The sequence below is a fragment of the Dermacentor albipictus genome, chromosome 5, assembly GCF_038994185.2.
Source record: "Dermacentor albipictus isolate Rhodes 1998 colony chromosome 5, USDA_Dalb.pri_finalv2, whole genome shotgun sequence".
NCBI lineage: Eukaryota > Metazoa > Arthropoda > Arachnida > Ixodida > Ixodidae > Dermacentor > Dermacentor albipictus.
In genome coordinates, this window is record NC_091825.1 from 58,091,530 (window position 1) to 58,105,211 (window position 13,682).

General features: G+C 43.7%; 1 long non-coding RNA gene across 1 annotated transcript; it reads left to right on the forward strand.

The window, feature by feature from the left end:
• The first annotated feature begins 7,364 nt into the window (after positions 1-7,364).
• LOC135911180 (uncharacterized) lies at positions 7,365-13,220 on the forward strand. Its single transcript, XR_010567238.1, has 3 exons — positions 7,365-7,403; positions 11,504-11,571; positions 12,995-13,220. It is a non-coding gene; the product is annotated as an uncharacterized lncRNA (long non-coding RNA).
• The last annotated feature ends 462 nt before the right edge of the window (positions 13,221-13,682 follow it).

The following is a 13,682-nucleotide window of genomic DNA, read 5'->3' on the forward strand; positions in this document are numbered from 1 at the left end:
GATTGTAGGCGTTCTTTCAACGGCCACGTGCACGGTGCATTATATGGTGTATGTGAGAACTTGGTTAAGGCGTCGTTGCTATCGGGCACTCAGCACGTATATGCGCGCGCCAGTGTCCATGCGTGCTGGGACATTGATGCCACCGTCAACAGCGTCCATCAGGTTCTGCTCGATCGGCGAACTAATCAGAGTGTTTTGTGGTCGAGTATCAATACACCGTCAACTCCGGGAACTGCATCGCTTAGTTTTACTGAAACGGGCAGCAGGGCAGCATCGTCGACTATGGGCGACGAGCTGGTGGCAAACGCGACTGGCGACATCAGTATGACGATGAGGGACTGTTACAAGCGGCAGAAGCATCATCTTGTGGCTTCAGCGGTTCAAATAGAGGCTGTTAACGACGCTAGCTATTACCGGTGCGACGATACCTGATGAATGGCGGTCGCAAAAGGGACGATATAGCATCTGTATTTAAATGCTGAGCATCGGGACCGATACACTGATAGGTAAAACAGATTGCTCGATCTTCTGCGATACGCCACACGGCTGGATTTCGGTAGCGTGTAGGATGCCGTTGGCCAGTAGATGTCGAAGGCGCGTTAGAGAGTCAATGCCATGTACTAACGAACCCCATGATGTCTGCTGCAAGTTGCCTGCACAAATTACACTGTAGTAACGTTGTTAGGCGAAAAAAAAACGCCTGCAGGAGCTATAGCTACAGGTTCTCGCTGCACTATGCGCGCAAGGTTGTCTAATCATAACGATTGCTACATTCGGTGCATGTCGACAGAAGAGCATGTCGCAGCTGTTGCAATGAGGCTGCTCTTCACTGTTCAAAGCGTTGAACTCTTTTATGATGGCTTGTACTGTATCATAATTTTGCACATGAGCAGGTTGAAAGCACCATCAGCGATCGCCTTTAGTAAATGTCCTGGACAACCAGGACAGCACGTCCTTGTTGTAAGAGACCGATAATTCTGTGGATGTTTGTACATGGGTCGCTAGTTGCCTATCAGCGGTGCTCATGCACCCGGCTGTACCGCCGAATAATCCTTCAGCTTCTCATTGCACGTGTCCAAGTGGTAATGCTCTTCCTCGCGGTTATCATACCACACCTTCGCCCTGCTTTATAGGTAGAACACGAAGTTAACCAGCATAATCGTGGAATCCCATTTGTTGTGGGCATTTACACCGGTGATACGGGGAGATCCACTCTTCCAAAACGAGGTGGATGGGGCTACACAACATTTCTAGCTCCCGCACCTGACCCAGAACAATCGTCGGCGTTGTAGGCGTTGATATGGGCCACGCCATATCACGTCCTGTTTCTTCCGTCTTGTTGTTCAGTCCGAGGTGCCGGCCACTGCGGAGCTCCGTTGTTGTCTCTCGTGCGTACCGCGCACCTCTCACCAATTTGTTACGTTGTGGAAGCCACACACGAAGACGAATTTGCAAAATTAACGAGAGACAACCATACATAAATGAGATGGCTGTCGAGACCGGTTACACCTTTACAAACAAATCGTGTTGGGTCTGGCACCCGTCTTGGCAGTGGCGTAGCAAGATATATATTCTCTGTCCTTGGAAGTCGGTCAGAACACTAGCACTGTCGAATTGTCAGGAAAAATACTTTTACTTACGTACGGCTAAACTTGTTACACAGTAAATAGGCGAATATTATTTGATGCAAGATAATAGATAAAGTGTAATGCAACAAACGAGTGAAGGACGAGAGCGCAAGTTTATCTCGGGCTTGCAATTACTGCCCAATAAAGAAAGATCACATACAAATGCAAGCGTATGACCAGCATCTATTACGCCATTCTTTGTGAAACAACATCTTGTTCAAATCGATCAGCCGCCAGAAAACACCACATTGCACGCACAGCGCACCATAACGGTGCGGACAACGAGTACAAAGGCAATAAAAAAGTCACCGACAATTCCAATACTCTTTAATGCGAAATTTGAGCGAAGCTTTATACGTGTTTTCATTTCGCGATATAATGGCTGGCGTGGATAACCTGTCTCGTGCGGCACGTTACAAACGAATTGATTTGTGGTGCGGTTGCCTCGCTAATCGGAAGATCGCGAGAAGCGGCGCGTGGATCACGCGTACGCACGACTGAGAGTAGCTGCCGCAGACAAACCTCCACTCAGGCAGCGCTTTGTTTCCACACAGACGACGCGCGCTGCTCTGGCACAATCTCGTAGCCGTCATAACTGCAATGCGCGTCTCTCACGGCAGTACGATTTTCATCTCACGCTTCTAAAATGCCCTCCTCCACCGCTTTCCACTGCTCCTGGTTCAGCTGTATCCTCCTCCTCCGCTTTGAACCTGGCGCTCGAATCCCTATCGCCGTTTTTCACCTGCCGCTGCGCTTCGCCTTCTGTTTCATCCTTCACTTTGTTCGTTCTGTCGGTGACGAAGGGCAACGCCGACATCGTCACAAGAACGGCCGCCTAAAAGCTGCCTTCTAAAAACAATCGCGATTGCATTGAACATCCATCTGGATACTACCAGCAAAAAATTCACAAGCGCTGACCCACCATTCAATATGTGAAATGCAAAAGCCTGTCCAAAATTTGCATTGCATCCAAACGAAAAGCAGCGAGATATAAATCATGAGAGTGGCTTGTTTGCTAGTTGGCACATGGTTATAATTGGAGATTGCCAGCAAACTAAAAGTAGAAAAAATCGATGAGCAGACATAGACAAAGTGACAGGAAGGTGATTGAACTAACAACTGAACTTCATTCATGAAAACGACGTCCCCCAAATCCGCACTGAAGACGCGCAAGGCAAAACATAACAAAAATACAATCAACACCTTATCTATACATGTCTACACTGACCAAGAAATAGAAGCATTTTCTTACTAAGAAATACAGATGGCTGCGCTTACACACTTCTCGGGGCCAAGTTTATAGATGCGAGAAGCTTCAATCAACTCTCTTTCCTGCTGAGTCTTAGCCTTCCCCAAGATTGAAACGTCACTGAAGATGGAATTACAACCCCACTCCTTACAATGCAGTGGAAGATTACCAAAGACTTTGGTCACTGCGGTGGCTGAATCTGTGTACAAGCGTTTGGAAATGAAAAACAGAGGGGATCGCAAAGTACGAGACAAAATAAAAAAGAACTTGGTGGCTATGCCACCAAGCGTAGCAGCGGGCGGCCGAAAGTTAGGTGGGTGGATGACATTAAGAAGTTTGCAGGCACAACATGGCCACAATTAGCACATGACCGGGTAGTTCGAGAAGTATGGGAGAGACCTTTGCCCAGCAGTGGGTGCAGTCAGGCTGATGATGATAATGATGGTTACGCCGTATGTGCATGGCGTTTGACATAGATTGAAAAATGTTGTGACAAGAAACGACGCCATATTGGTTTGTTCTGCGCCTTGTAAGCTTACAAACCTTTGCAGGAGGGTGTCGCAGCACTGTTCGCGAAGGAGTGCGTCCAATAACAAGCATGTCGTGAAGCACCTCAAGTGCGACACAGGTGTAGTGTACAGTATTCCTTTGAAATGTGATAGAGATCCCATAGAACAAACCGGTCATTGTGTGAATGATCGCGTGCGTGAGCATGCGAATCTAATACGCACAGGCACAGGAGGTAATCGTCCACTGCATTGTAAAGTGTGCGGTTGTAATCACATCATCAGTGACGTTTCAATCTTGGGGAAGGCTAAGACTCAGCAGGAAAGAGTTGATTGAATTCTATCGCATCTATAAACTTGGCCCCGAGAAGTGTGTAAGGGCGCCATCTCTGTTCCTTACCAAGAAAGTGCTTTTATTTCTTGATCAGTGTAGAGGTGAATAGATAAGCTGTTGACCGTATTCTAGTGATGTAGTGCCTTGCGCATGTTCCGTGCGGACTTGGGGGACGTCGTTTGCATGAATGAAGTTCAGTTGTTAGCCCAGCCACATTTCCTGTCACTTCGTCTATGTGTGCTTCTCGATTTCTTCTACTTTAAGGTTTGCTGGCATTCGCCTAGTATAAGCGAGGTATAGATCATGATCTGGTTTCTGCTTTTCGAATCTGTGTCAAAGGCTTGCTTATCCTTTCTATTTTTTTTATTTTTGGTCGGTGCTTGTGAATATTTTCGTTATATTCCGGTAAATTTCTCAAGGGATATTGTTGTTATGCTTTAACCTAACGCACATTTCTACATTGATGAATGATTACCATATGGTTGTTTCGGCCACTTCGTCTGGTTCCTGAACTAATTGTTCCATCAAGATTATATTTTACCATCTATTGTTATCGCCCTTGTGTTCAAATGTGATGTTTATATAGCACAGCTAAGCTGGAAGTCAGCACCAGCTCCGTAATTTCGTTTTGCCACGGTTCCTTTAGACAACGGTTTTTCTCACTTCGTTATCAACCCACTGTTACAAGAACTCGCTTTTGAAGAAAGTCTGCACGTGACACCGCAACAACCCCATATGATGCACACTCAGGTGACACTAAACGTCTCCCTGCTTGATAAACTACGAGCGCTGACACGTAAGTCGTTCAATCCAGGTTCCCATACCAGTGTATGTCCACGCATTGTTCATCGCAAGCTCTTAATTTTGCTAATAATATGGCGGTGAACAAATCAAAGCATTCTTTGCTGTTTGTCGAAGAAGCCCAAAAATAGAATAACAAAAGAAAGTGCATGCTTAATGCCTCACCGCCACAACGCGCACCCCGTTCTATGCAAGTTTCATTGTGTAGCCTGCTGAGGTTGAGTCTGACGGTGTCTGTGCTACGGTGAGTCGAAGAGAGTCCGAAGTCCATCAATCCGTGGGTTCGAGTGAAGGTGGCAGAGCCTGATGATGGCTATTATTTTCTCTAGCGACGCTTTCTTTGCCGGCGAACCCGTGGTTCTGTCGGCCGATCACTGGCAATTGGGTTCTCGGTGAGTAGATTCCTCCTCACTCTCGAAAAAAAGCAATGCCTCCGGCAACATGTATCGCGCCTCCACGCGTTAAGCCCAGGAATTTTCTTATCTTTCCAGGTATTGTCGTTAAGCGTATGAGCAAGCAATTCGTAATCCATGAAAATGATGGTTATTTACTAAAGAATTGTAATAAGGTCATAATTTCAATTTTCTACTTTACGGCCGTTAATTATCATTTGATATTGTGCCTTTCGTTCACTTACCTTTTGGGTCTGTGCTTGCACCGCCAAAGCGACAACATAATGGCCACAAACTTCATATAATGACGCATCTCATCGTATTTGCAGTAACGCGCCACAGGGCCGGATGTGGCCTGTGCCACGTCGGCATTATATTCCCATCTGATCATATCCAAGTACTAAATGTTGCTCTGTAAAGTTAAAGAAGGTTAAGGCTGCTCTATTTTTGTCCAACCTAAAGCGCTTATTCTTTCCACCTTTATTGAATATTCCGTTTTTGTTTATGTTCGAATCTTGATTCGAGAATTGTGTTTTCTTTTGTTTTGGGGCGTACAATGCCCCCATACCGAACAATTTTTTTTCATTCGCGCGTCCATGACGCTTCGATAATTGAGCACCAGGAGCTCTCCACAGGCGACATTTCTGGCGTTGGTATATTTTCTGTTTGAAACAATATTAAGAACTTGCGCTGTTGTGCTTTCGGCAATAATATATTTTATCGGGAAGGGAACTCCGCAACCTTATGCCTTTTATGAACCCGAATACTGTGCATCGCAAGTGAAAAATCGCTAGATTTAAACTAAAATAAGCATGACGAGTAGTAATAGGTGAAGTACAAAGCATCCTTGCGCGCAAACTTTCGTCGGTCAATGCACTTTACTTTAGATTAACGCTACCCAAATTCGCCAAAACGTCCCCGACTAAGTTCTGAGGTTACCTCTGCGAAAAACGAAGGTAGCTTAAGGAAGCTTTAATTTACGGTACCCTAATCCCAAATCAAACAGATATTGCTGTGTACATTGTGTTATTAGTCTAGTTTTTTGTTGCCATTTTTGTTGCTGCAGGAAAGATGCCGTAGAGTGTTGTGCTGTTGATGAGATATTTATAAACGTTCATAGCGATGCCTCTATGATACGCACACTTAAACTAAAACACCTTTTGGTTCTTGTTAGAGACTGCATGCCTTTCTACGGAGATACGCTATCTTGCACTATTTCCAGTATCTATAGTTCGTGCTCCACTTGTATCTGCAAATTTGGCTTACAGATAAGGGGCGCCCGAGTTACTGCAAAATTCAAAAGAAACAATAGGATGTCATTAGGAAGAAGCACGCCAATTTATTTCACATTTACATGTAATAAACAGACTAAGCACATAAATTTCGAAATACAATACCTAATTCCTTGAGCAGAGCTTGACTAGAAGGAGCATGCGGCGTAGCATCAGAAAGGCGTTTTCTACATGTACTCAGCATGCTTTATATATGAATTTGCGTTCGTTCGCGTGTTCGTTTGTGGCAATATACGAAAATTGATTTGCATGCTTTAAAATTTAGCAAACAATTGGATAATGTGCTTCAGAAAAAAGTAATGATAAAGCTAAGAAAACTTGGCCATTACGTGCTATTTTTCTCTTGGATTGAAACACGCCTGAATGAGGGCGAACAATTTATTTATGGGGGGCAGCACTGGCACGGTCGTCTGATCACTCCTGAATTCTTGACGGGCTTTCTTGTTTTAATACATGTTATAGATAACTTTACTCGATAATTCCCAAATTTATTATTTCAGGTGCAAGATTTGTGCGTTTTTTTACAATCTCTGATTCAGAAGTAACCGTTTGCGCGAACAATGGAAGACGTCCCTCAAGTGTCATTCCCATAGTCAACGTGTGATAGCACTTGGGTGGGCCATTTTAGAAAAAATGTTTCGAAATAAAGCCGCATCTAAATATACATTATTTGTTAAATGGGTACTCCTCTAAGCCTACGCGTACTTGGAGCTGTAGGTGCGCGAAAAGCCTTCAGACTGTAGTAAAGAACAAGAAAGCAAAATACGGACCCAACAAAGCGATTACAGCGGCATGCGACATGACACTATGATGTATGAGCGCATGTCAAAGTGTGTCAAAATATGTCAGGCATGTCAAAGTACTCCACTAGCTCAAGTACACTACAGACTAATCTCAGAAAAAAAAATGTTAATATGTCTGTCAAGCATCTCACGAGTGCAATGGACATCCGTTTAGAGGAACGTTGAAGCGGACGTGGAAATTGCTTTTATAAATGACAAGTTTAAGTTGTAATCAACAAGAAAGTATGCTTGGTTCAGACTTCCAGGGAAAAAAATGTGCATCATGTTTATTTTTGTAGGCCAGCGGATAGAGCACGTGACGCCTGAGAGCGGATATATAAATCGGTGATAAAAGCGTTCACCACTACAGGACTCTCGCCGTCGTCGTCGCATCTCTTTTCTTTGCATCGATCCTAGAGGTGAGAGAAGCATACATATACAGTTTGCTATATGACTGAGCCTAGATGTCCTCAGTCTTCAGTATATTTAAAGAATAGCCATCTATGGCTCACTGTATCAACAAACATTAAATTTTATTCCGACTGGCATTATTGGTCTATAGGGCGTTTCACTTGAGGTAAAACTTAAAGATATGCAAATGGTGCATAGTCAGACATAAGCAAGGTAATGTTGTGTGCCGTCGCTTCGAAATACTCAGATTTTTATTTGCACTCCGCCCAATTAGATAATTCTTTTACATATACTCAAATTCTCAATTCTTAAAATTATATGAAATGTGTTAATAGCACAATTGCATAGCAACATGAGAAACTCCCCACACAACTTTCTGTTGCTCAATACGTGCCATATAAAAGGGTCTTTACGGACGGGCGTGAAAGATGGCTGCTTATACGGGCAAAGTGTGTCTAGGGGCCAGTCAGGCGGCAATTTTGCCTGTATGTATCCACACATCCTCGACGTGGACTTCCTCAGCGGGCATTCTGCTTTCATATGCTGTTCATCAAATACTCTTGGCGTTGACCTGCCTATTCTGGATCCTGCTGAACCAGCTCCCAGACACTCAGTTCCGTAAACTTCGTTCGCTTGCCACAATCGGCACTGACTTACGTTGACGTTTTGTAATCCCTACTTGTACCCGAGTGTCACTACTTCGTGGCTTCCATCCAAGACTTCCTGCTTGCACACGGTATCACAGTACCACATACATTGTTACCTGTTACGGTTAATACCGTCTGCCTGACAGTGGTCAATTTTGGCTTGACAACAGTAGTGCTGCCACGCAGACTGTCTCTGGCCCAGCTTTGCTCATTGCAGAATCACTCTGTGGCATCTGTTTAAGTAGGCAACAATCCAAGCGACCAGGCTGTCCAAGCACGCCATGAGTACTACTGCGTTCTGTTTGCTTACCGCGATATATTTATGTTGAAGAATAGTTTTTTTAGCTGAAACTACAGGTAATAAATATCGCATAAGTACCGACGATGCCCCTACTTTTCATCGCCGCCGATATTGGGCGTCGCTGGGCACGACGTGGCAGGCACGGCTAGCGTTGAAGAAACATCCAAAAAACGCAGTACATGCTTGCCCCGTCTCTACAACTTAAGATCTCGCCACAAAATGTTCCCTGCGTACATAATTTAGACGTATCATATACCAAGCGCTAGCTATAAACGAGTACGTTGTGTTCAATACAAATATACCCGGAATCACCTGTCATTTACAACAGTATTTGTTTCCCGCCCGCTGTATGATTATAAAATAATGGCTAGTATTAGGTTGGGCAACAGCATCAAAGACGATTAGGATAAGGCTGGTACAGCTGCATGATGACCGAAAAAGAATATTTAAAAACGATGAAAGAATAAAAAAGGTAACTTTCTTTGTCGATGGTGTCCTTTCTGATGCGGTCCCAGTGGATTCCGGCATTCCGCAGGGCTCTGTCCTAGGTCCCCTTTTCTTTCTAGTATTCATTAACGACATTGCTGAAAACATACATGTTAAACTGCGATTGTTCGCTGATGATTGTATAATTTATCAAGAAATTTCTAGTTCTAACGATCAACTTCTTTTAAGCGATTCGCTATCTACAATTGAAAACTGGTGCTCGACGTGGCAAATGACTGTGAATTTGATAAAGACCGTAGCAATGACTGTCACACGGAAAAAGAATCCCTTAAGTTTTACATATCGCATAGCCAACAAACCTCTCTTAGTCGTAAATACCTTTAAATACTTAGGAATTCACATAACCTCTGATATTCGATGGAATGCACATATCTCGTATATGGAAAAATAAACCCTAAGACAACTGCATTACTTGAGGAGAACACTAGCTCAATCTACTCAGGAAATAAAGCTCTTAGCCTATAAAACCTATGTACGACCGCTATTAGAATATGCTGCGGCAGTATGGGATCCCTGGACCGAAAGTAACAAAGTGAAACTAGAAAATGTCCAACGCAAGGCAGTCAGGTTCATATTTAATTGTTACAGCTGGAGTATAAGCCCAACAGCCCTGCTGCACACCGCAGGACTCGAACAGTTGGGCATCCGACGTCACCGCGAACGACTAAAGTTATTTTACTTATATTGTGATAATACAATAAAACTAGAGGAAGGCATTCTAGTTGAGCCCTTTTCCCACCGCCTTACGCGTTCCTATCATTCCAAAAAAGTCGGCGCAATTTTGTGCAAAACAAATGTTTTTAAATACTCATTTTTTCCCCGCACCATTGTTCAATGGAACGATCTGCCTGGAAACGTGGTCAGTTCCGAAACGGTTAACTTGTTTTTACAAGCCCTGAGTGAACAATAGGGCACACATGTAATTCGTTTTGAATCGAGTGTTTTTTTTTTTTTATTCTACTGTGTTTTGCACTCCAGCCGAGTCTCGTTGTTTGCTTCTTTTGTTGCAATGTACGATTTCTTTGTTCCTGTTACTTCTGTACCCCACTCCTGCCTAAAACTTGTAATACAGGCCGGCAGTATTTGCTAAATAAATAAAAAGAATAGGCTGAAGCTCACATGGCGAGAAAGCTGGGAAAGCAAGGTAGCCATGTGTCACTGTTATCACTTGGTCATGTTTCTGAGGTGAATCTTCCTTTTTCATGTATTGCCATGACGAAATAGGAATGTGTTGAAGGCACTCGTTCATAGGTCGGCCTTTACAAGTTTTTGCCGTGGGATAATTTCATTTGTTCCTCAATAATGATAGCATGACGTTAGCATTCTAAAAGCGAGAAGTTGTACCTCATTAACTAACTCTTTAGCCTGTCAGGATTGGGGGCTCAATCCCATCGCTCGTGGTCCTTTGCCAAGATTGGAGTACGACATGAATTCGAAGGTAGCTGGCCCATGCCGTCCTCCAACTTATTTACGCTGAGGACGTCGATCAAGTGAAGAACTGCTTCTCATCGAGAACGAGGAATATGGGTTTATTTACAGAAATTAAATCAGTCTAACATGACTGCTTGAAAAAGAAGAGTGTCAGTCCAACATGACTGCATGAGAGATGTGTCTCAGTCTAACATGACTGCTCAAGAGAAGTGTGACCAGCATTCGCACAACAACAGTTTTTATACACTCGGTCTGCCGGCCATACGAGGCGGCGACTGTTCGTTTACTCATCGCCAACTTGATGCCGCTCCGCAGAACAGTTTACGTACTCAAAGGCACACACATTCCGATGCCCAAACGACGGCCTTGGAGGGGTGCCGTTCCGTGAAGTATCGGTGCCAATCGTGGGTAGCTCGTTGTCTTGCGTCATGCCGAGGCATGGGAAGCACCAAAATACGGCTTTCCCGCGGCAGCTTGTCCATGCGTATCAGATCAGGTCCACACTGGAGAACTCCGGAACCATTGTTCGCACACCGAACTCATTCCGTCACAATGTCGATGGGGCTGGTGGAAGGAGGCGGTTTTCAGCACAAAGGCCGCTTCTTCGAACGCCTCCTAGCTGCAGCGACGGTGAGTGGGGATGCGCGTCGTGTCGCCCAGTCGTAACTGGGTGGCAATCTTGCCTTGCAGCTCGCCTTTCTTAACAAGCCCTATTGCAGTTGAACGCTAAAAACTTTCGAAGCATATGGGACACAACGTGCCTATAATGCAGATCTTCTGTTGGGACAAAGTGCCCAACACTAAAGTTGTATTCTAGAGATCCACTTGAGATAAGCTAGTGGAATGTAGTCATCTGGTAAGGTATAATTGTTATTTTATCTGTTGTAATACCATAAACACTCGTAAGATAATTCGAATACGCGGCCTAATCACCGTCACAGCGTTGCCACATTGTAAGCATAGCATTCTTGTATTCAATTAGGATTCTTGGTAAAATATTTAGAACTCTTCTTGAAGAGTTATCAATTTTCTGTTGCTAGTGCACAAATACTAGCAACAATATTTATTAGCAACTTCGAAATAAATACAGTTCACCCATACATTTTGCGACCCTAATTCAAATGCGAAAGCAGAGGATTATATGAGTGTAGTGATAAGACATCAATCTATTATGGTCGCACGAACGATATTTAGGAAAATATATATCCTTTTTTATGTCCAGCTCTCAAGTCGAAGATATGGGCGGCTTGCTTGGGAAATACCTCTTCGGGGTGATTGCTGCCGTACTCGGTAAGATTATGCAGCTAATGGAGGTATTACCACAATTTGACTGGGATGGGGAGCCACTGGAAAGGAGATCGGAACAGCGTCTGCGCAATATCGTTGGAGAAAAGCTTCATTCTTTCTGTGTGCGCGGTGATATAGGGACAAAGAGATGAAAAATTAGAATCGACTAAGATTGCCAAGAATGGGACTTCCCGGTGTCAGATTTCTTTGATTTCAATGCACAGACGAAATCATCATTATCTTTTACTGCAAATTGTCACTCATGTATTGCGTTTAGAACCTTAGATGGGTTCTCAAATAAATACCTCAGCGAATAATATTGTGGCACTTTTATTGATATCCAAAAAAATTTGTTCTTTCGGAAATGGGATAGGGGAATTTTCTATTCAATCTATTTCAATCGGCTAATACCCCCCGCGCTAGATGTTTCGCTTGATTATGTCGCAACAGCTCGAGGGTGCTCCTGTATGTGTATTTTTTCTTTGCAGTTCAGTAAAGCTGCGTTGCGAATGTAAGGCTGCCGTTCAATTTTAGCTACAATTCAAGATTCAATTCAATATTCAATTTTAGCTACAATGGGTTGCAATAAAGACAAGTAAACACTATGCAATGTCTAAGCAAACATACGCTATTCAAAACGAATTGCGTATGTAAATCCTTAGTTATGTGCTACTGAAAATTTGTCCCTGGACCCTAATGCTCTTGATTATATATTATTTCTACATCTTGCTGTGTACCCGTCAGTAGTGTCAAGCGGGATAGATCAGATACACGTAGAACGTAAACTGCTTTGCTTAGATATCACAAGCTTGCGAACAGCCAGCATCACAGCAGTAATCTTTCCGTTGAGGCCCATCAGGCCTTTATTTTTGTGCCCTCATTCATGCGGCATCCTTGCAGAGGCAGTGATGAGGGACGGCAGCCGAGCGTGCTTGGGGTTCACGAGGGTGCCTATCCTATACATATATGTATACAAGTTTGTTGTTCCGTACGAACAGTCAATATTTAGTTGCTGTGTTTGTCAGCGTTCGGTTCGGCACAGCATTTTTATTTCTTCTTACTGACGATCGTGGAACAAGGGAATCCTCATGTGGGAGACAACGCCGTAACATAAAAACCGAACATATCTTTTAATCGTCCCTTTACTAATCGCTTGAGCCTTCTTTGTTGACTGCGATTTCTCAGTCAGTGCATCTGTCTTTCGAAGCCTATGACACCCACGACAAAAGTGACATGCTGTAGGAGCTATCTTTAAAACATGTTTTGATGTTTTCGTAGAACTGCCGCTTTTAAACTGACACTGAAGAAGTGCGATAATTGAGGGCTACAAGTATCAAGAAATAGATATTACAGTACTTGCTCTTTATTTCTCGTCCACTTTTGGATCATACCAGCGAACCACGACGTCTTGTTTGTCATTTTGCAGCTACGCTGATTGTGGCCCCAAATGAAGCTGGGGCAATTCCACCTATTGGCCTCGATACTCTTATAAAGGCCATAGGACGAAATGAAGACAATGTCGAGTAACGAAGCATCAGTGTTCGGGATACAGTGCTGCTGGTTTGCGGTCTATTGACGACACCTGCTACGGAAGTGAATGAAATGAACGAAGCAAGAAATGCCCTGGAATGAATAAACAGTATATTATTGGAGACAAAGTCGCTTTTGTACCGAGTGTCACTTTTATTTTTAATTTCCTTTCGTGTATTCGCGCTGAGGCCCTGCTACACATATATTTTCATTCTGTGTCTTCGTCGCATGATGCAATATGAGCCTTTCTTGCAATATGTCGTGTTAAACACGAAGAAATTGCGTCAACCGAAGGGCGCGTTTTTTATTAGTGATATCATAGAAAGCATACGAGCACTGACTTCAACGACAACGGAGGGGAAATTACTTGTGCTTATTCAATGAAAATAAAGACACGGTAAATAAATGGAAATGAAGGTGGATGCAGAAACATTTTGCCGCAGGTGGCGAATGATCCCACAACCTTCGCATTTCACGTGCGATGCTGTACCAATTGAACTATAACGGTGCCATTTCCCCATCCACTTTTTGGGTTATTTATACGTCCTGGTAGAACCCTGGGAGTGTTAGCCAGCAGCACCACT